Below are 7216 nucleotides of genomic sequence, written 5' to 3'. Positions count from 1 at the left end.
ATTATTCTGATAATTATTTCCAGGCCTTTGGTTCATGTAAGAAACATTCTCTCTTTGTTCCATTGTTTGTTCAATACTGAGACAATCTTCTGTCAAATGTCGTCCTCCGCACTGCTCACAACTAATTCGTATTGAGTGAATATCTTTAGTCATCTTTTCCATTCGTCTCTCGACAGCATCTATCTTTGCGGAAATGGAATCAAAGTCATGGCTAGAATCGGCTCTAGCTACTTTAGATGATCTAACGATATCTTTTTCTTGATGCCACTCATGTGAGTGGGAAGCGTTGTTATCAATAATTTTGTAAGCTTCAGTTACGGTCTTCTTCATAATGGAACCACCAGCTGCTATATCGATGTCTTTTCTTGTAGTGATGTCGCATCCTTAGTAGAATATTTGTACTATTTGATAAGTGTCTAAACCATGTTGCGGACATCCTCTCAACAACTTTCCAAATCTTGTCCATGCCTCATATAGAGTTTCATTTGGCTTTTGTATAAAAGTAACAATTTCTCCTTGAAGTCTCACGGCTTTAGATGCCGGAAAGAATTGTTTAAGAAATTTTTCAACTTAAAACGTCCCATGTATCAATCGCCCCTTCAGGTAACGATTCTAACCAATCTTTGGCTTCTCCCTTTAAAGTCCAGGAAAATAACATGAGATATATCTGTTCATCCTCCACTTCTCTAATTTTAAATAGAGTACAGATCCTATTAAAGGTACGAAGATGTTTGTTTGGATCTTCCTTCGGCGCACCACTAAATTGGCATTGATTAGTTACCATGTGTAGGATTTGTCCTTTGATTTCATAATCTGGCGCACTAATGTCTGGTTGAGTAATAGCGTGACCTTGGCCAGTGCGTTTAGCTCTCATTCGGTCTTCCATACTTAGAGGTTCCAGATTTTCCATGATTGAATTTGTTGAATCTGAATCACTAGAGGATTCTGATTTAACAGTTTGTTCCTCGACAATCTCTGTTTGAATGATTGGTGGTTCCGGAGGAAAGATTAATGGTTCAGGATCTCTGAATTGTCCCTGAATATCCTCCGGATTCTCAATTGTGAGGTCGGGTTCAAAAAATGGATTATCGGAAATTTGAATTGGAGTACTTGGTCGACTTGATGACGATTCTAAAGAAAAATCAACGGCGACAATATTGGCTAGATGTCTTGATCGAGTTACAGGTGGTGAACGTTTTGCTCGGTGCATTCATTGAATATCCTATTAGTTATAAAAGATAAAAATTATATAAGTTATTAAATTAATAGACTTTTCTGATTTTGCCCACGTTTCGAATAGCCAATAGATGTAGCAGGTAGCCAGGACCCTTTAAATCGAAAGCCCACAACTCGCCACTAACAAATCCAACTATTACTACGAACCAGAAAACTTTGGATGTCTATCAATTTAACTGCTTAAAATAATATTTCGTTGAAATTTAAAGAAATTTTAGAGAAGAAATAGAAAATTATATGTCCTAAAATCTAGAGCGTCGAGAAATAAGAAAGAAAAAGAGTACGTCGAAAAACGTCAAAAAATAAAAGGTCGAAAAATAATAAAAAGAACGTAGCGCGTCGAAACTTAAAAGTCTAAAAACTAAGAATTAAAAGTTGTGTCTAAAAGTATTAAAGCGTAAAAGGAATACTATATCCAAAACGATAATAACTTAAAAAGTACTTAAATTTATAAAACGGCGTCGCAAAATTCTAAAGCACCTAAATCTTAATCTAAAGAAAAATCACTTAATAGATTTTACGGTAAAGCCTAAAAATCTAGAAATAAAAATAACTACGGCAAACACTATAGCTTAAAACTAATTACGAACGAAAAATTATAAAATTACGCTTTAACGATTAAAAATATACAAAATATAAAAATAGGCTTAAAGTTATAAAAATGCAATTTTTTTATAAAAATATTATTTTTATATTATTTATATAAAAGTATTAGTTTTATATATTTAATTAAACATAATAAAACTTAATATTACAAATTAATTAAAACTAAAATTAATTAATTTAATAACTAACCCTAATTACGGTTTAATATTAATAATAATTAATAATAATCCATAATTAATGCAGTACCAGGTTCAGTTGGGCGTGTCAGAACCTCTCATGCGGTCGCATGAGTTTTATTCATACGGGCCATGCGATCGCATGACTCTTGGATCCGGGCCAGAAGTCTGGGCTGCAACAGTGTCAGGCCCGTAAACTTTTTTACCTTTTTTTTTTGTTTTTTTTTGTTTTTAATTTTCTGTTTTATAATTATATTAAGTATTTATATAAAATAAATAAAAAATTATATTTTTACAAACTAAAATAGAAATAGAAATATTTTATAATTTATATATTTTTAAACAAACTCGTAAAATTATATATTTAGTTTTTCTTTTTTTATATATTTTTGAATTTTTAAAACGTATTTTTACAAAAATACTTTAAAACTTAATAAATTTTTTTTTTATATATATATAGCGTTTCGCTTCCGACGTTTAAGCAAGTCCCCTGCAGCGGCGCCAAAAATAGTTGGTGTGCGTAGAGGTGTATACAAAATAGCTTATATTTTACTACGAAATACTATTAAATACGATACAATTTTACACAAGTTATTTATTTATTTATAGAGTGGATATACCTAAACCTTGCTACAACAGTTATAGGCAGTGTACCTAATCGTACAGTAGTGTAGTTTTTAGTAAGTCCGGTTCGTTCTACAGGGAGCTAGCCAAGTTTAACGCTATATTTTTAAAACTATATTTGTATAAATATAAATATAAATATAAGTAGTATTATTATTATAAAAGGGGGATTTTACCGTTTAATGACCGGTTTGTCGATTTTAAAACTTTAGTCGCAGTTAAAACCTAATAAAAATAACTTAATTTAAAGCGTAAAGTAAATGACGATAAATAAAGTGCGATAAATTAAAATGCGATAAAATGACAATAAATAAAATTACGATAATTAAAAAGTACGATAATTAAAAGTGCAATTAAATAAAATGACAGTAAATAAAAGTACGATGAAATATGAAATAAAGGAATTATGCTTATTTAAACTTCCGTAATCATGATGTTTGACGTGTTGATTTTAGTTTATTACCATGGGTTAATTGTCCTTTGTCCTGGATTATTCAATATGTCCATCTGGTTTTTGTCCATAACAGTCCATCAGTCATAAATATAAAGTGCGAGTGTCCTCGTCAAATTATTTTTATATCCGAAGTCAAATATTCCAACTAATTGGAGACTTAAACTATAATTACATCAATTTTCCTTGTATGTAATTCTCCCCTGTTTTAATAAGTCCATTAACTATTAATCCATTCCCGTGTCCGATTAAATGAACATTATTAGTACTTATAAATATCCCGCCCATCGTGTCTGATCGAGTGTATGTGGTTATTTATAGGTACGTCCAATTGTAATTTTTATATTAAATTAACGAACTATCATTCAATTAAACAAATATAAAGATCATTAATAGCCCATAGTCTAATTTCCACAAGTGTTGTTCTTTTGTCCAAACCCCAATTATGGTACAAAGCCCAATTACCCCGTCTTTAATATTTGGTCCAACATCATGATTACTTCAATTTAAATAAGCATAATAATAACTTAGCTACGAGACATTAATTTAAAAAGGTTGAACATAACTTACAATGATTAATAATAGCGTAGCGTTACACGGACAGAATTTCGACTTACACCCTTTCAACATTCGCTAACATACCCTTATTATTATTAAATTAAAATTAAAATTATATATATATATATATATATATATATATATATATATATATATATATATCGTAGAGATAGAGAGGATTGAAAAAGTGTAAAACATTCGACCAAAACACGCGAAATTTATAGGATGTCAGCTGATACTGTTCACCATGCGACCGCATGGATTTTTCACTTCCAGGCCATGCGATCGCATGGCCTGCTTTTCCAGCTCACATGCTTTTGTTTGTTTATTTGCCGACAGTTTATATATATAATATAATATATATATAATTTTAAGAATTATTTATATATTATATTATATTTATGTGCATAGTTGACTTGTAATTTTTAGTCCGTTGCGTCGAGCATTGAGAGTTGACTCTGGTCCCGGTTCCGGATTTTCGAACGTCCTTTCGTACAATTTAATATCTTGTACTTTGCGTTTTGCGGCTCGTACTCTTGTAACTTTTAGACGTTTCTCATCAATAATTTGAACCACTTTGATTGTACTTTGTACTTTTGAGCTTTTTGGTCATTTGCGTCTTCATTTCGTCGAATCTATCTTTTGTCTTCACCTTTTATTATTTAAACGAATATCACTTGTAAATAGAACAATTGCAACTAAAAGCTTGTGTTTCTTGAGGGATAATACTATGAAATATATTTTCGTTTTTAGCATTATCAATTAGTTTATCATAATCAATCATTTCCAATAATATAATAGACCACAAGATACTCATATTTCGAAAACAATCTGTGCAGGTCTACTCACTGCAAAAAAAAACATTCATATGAAGAACACCGGATGGGAATACGGAAAATGCAAAACAATCTCACCAATGGTAGCTAATGCATAGTGCAATGTAAAAATTTCTCACCGATGGTAGCTAATGCAACCAAGATGCAAAACAATCTCACCAACGGTAGCTAATGCATCGTGCAATGCAAAAATTTCTCACCGATGGTAGCTAATGCAATCTTTATAGAAATCGAACCATTTATCAAGATGCAAAACAATCTCACCAACGGTAGCTAATGCATCATGCAATGCAAAAATTTCTCACCGATGGTAGTTAATGCAATCTTTATAGAAATCGAACCATTTCGGTAGCTAATGCATCGTGCAATGCAAAAATTTCTCACCGATGGTATCTAATGCAATCTTTATAGAAATCGAACCATTTCGGTAGCTAATGCATCATGCAATGCAAAAATTTCTCACCAATGGTATCTAATGCAATCTTTATAGAAATCGAACCACTGAATCCAAATAATTCTATCATAGAATGTAGTTTTTAGTACTTGTATCTATTTCGTCAAACGTTTATAAAAGCAGTTCATGTATTCTCAGTTCAAAAATATATCTCAAAAAGCATTTAATAAAACATTTATAAAAACAGCACATGTATTCTCAGTCCCAAAAATGTAATGAGTAAAAGGGATCAAATAAACTCACAATACTGTATTTCGTAGTAATTATGCATATGATGGCATTGAACAAGTGCAAGGTTGGTCTCGGATTCATGAACCTATATTAAGTGTATATATATGTATATGTATATATATATATATATATATATATATATATATATATATACATGTTGGTCAATATCTGTCTAACAATTTAGGTCAGGTCATTGTGTATCACAATCCTAATGCTCGAGATCGATATGCAAAAGTCAACAAAAGTCAATTTGACCCAAAATGATTTATAAAATCTATATATGTTTATTATATAACTTAAATATAGCCGCTTTATATTTTTAAATATATTTATCGGTTTTTATTAGGGTAAGTGATACAAGTCATTTAAATAAAAATTTATTAAAATTTATATATGATAAAAATATAAATTTATTTCATTTCGATATGAAATGATTTCTGGTTATCGGATGGTATTATAATTGCTTAGAATATATATATATATATATATATATATATATATATATATATATATATATATATATATATATATATATATATATATATATATATATATATATATATATATATATATATATATATATATAGAACAAAAGATTTCGTAGATTACGGAGGGATTTACGGAATATACCAGGCAAGGTTTACAGTAACAGATACGCTAAGATATGATTTAGCATATACGCTAAGATATGAATTTTGTCTATACACTATTTATGCAATCAATGCAGTAAGATGTGTCTAAACTAAGAATGATAAGCATGTAATTTCCGACAAAAATGATAAGCAAAACTTTTTGACAGGCAGCTAAGGTCGAAGTTAGACACACTAATGCAAGACCTAGTTCGCTAAGACCACCGCTCTGATACCACATGAAACGACCCGTCCTAATCCATAAGGACGAATACAATAACATATGATTACATTGCGAGGTATTTGACCTCTAAATGATACATTTTACAAACATTGCATTCGTTTTTAAAAGACAGACTTTCATTACAACAAAAGTTAACAGGCATGCATACCATTTCATACTATATCAACTATCAATGACTTAATAATAATCTTGTTGAACTCAACGACTAGAATGCAACGTCTTTTGAAATATGCCATGAATGACTCCAAGTAATATCTTTAAAATGAGCAAATGCACAGCGAAAGATTTCTTTAATACATGAGAATAAACATGCTTTAAAGTGTCAACCAAAAAGGTTAGTGAGTTCATTAGTTTATCATAATCAATCATTTCCAATAATATAATAGACCACAAGATACTCATATTTCGAAAACAATCTGTGCAGGTCTACTCACTGCAAAAAAAGAAAAAACATTCATATCAAGAACACCGGATGGGAATACGAAAAATGCAAAACAATCTCACCAATGGTAGTTAATACATCGTGCAATGCAAAAATTTCTCACCGATGGTAGCTAATGCAACCAAGATGCAAAACAATCTCACCAACGGTAGCTAATGCATCTTGCAATGCAAAAATTTCTCATCGATGGTAGCTAATGCAATCTTTATAGAAATCGAACCATTTATCAAGATGCAAAACAATCTCACCAACGATAGCTAATGCATCGTGCAATGCAAAAATTTCTCACCGATGGTAATCTTTATAGAAATCGAACCATTTCGGTAGCTAATGCATCGTGCAATGCAAAAATTTCTCACCGATGGTATCTAATGCAATCTTTATAGAAATTGAACCATTTCGGTAGCTAATGCATCGTGCAATGCAAAATTTCTCACCGATGGTATCTAATGCAATCTTTATAGAAATCGAACCACTGAATCCAAATAATTCTATCATAGAATGTAGTTTTTAGTACTTGTGTCTATTTCGTCAAACGTTTATAAAAGCAGTTCATGTATTTTCAGTTCAAAAATATATCTCAAAAAGCATTTAATAAAACAGTTATAAAAACAGCGCATGTATTCTCAGTCCCAAAATTGTAAAGAGTAAAGGGATCAAATAAACTCACAATACTGTATTTCGTAGTAATTATGCATATGATGGCATTGAACAAGTGCAAGGTTGGTG

At 30.6% G+C, this 7216-nt stretch overlaps 1 non-coding gene across 1 annotated transcript; it reads left to right on the top strand.

Moving 5' to 3' along the window:
- Positions 1–418: 418 nt before the first annotated feature.
- On the top strand, positions 419–525 carry LOC139865420 (small nucleolar RNA R71). Its single transcript, XR_011764941.1, has one exon. It is a non-coding gene; the product is annotated as a small nucleolar RNA R71 (small nucleolar RNA).
- The last annotated feature ends 6691 nt before the right edge of the window (positions 526–7216 follow it).

This window comes from Rutidosis leptorrhynchoides, chromosome 8, assembly GCF_046630445.1.
Source record: "Rutidosis leptorrhynchoides isolate AG116_Rl617_1_P2 chromosome 8, CSIRO_AGI_Rlap_v1, whole genome shotgun sequence".
Lineage (NCBI taxonomy): Eukaryota > Viridiplantae > Streptophyta > Magnoliopsida > Asterales > Asteraceae > Rutidosis > Rutidosis leptorrhynchoides.
Note: the sequence above shows the minus strand (reverse complement) of the source record. Positions and strands in the feature narration are given on the sequence as shown.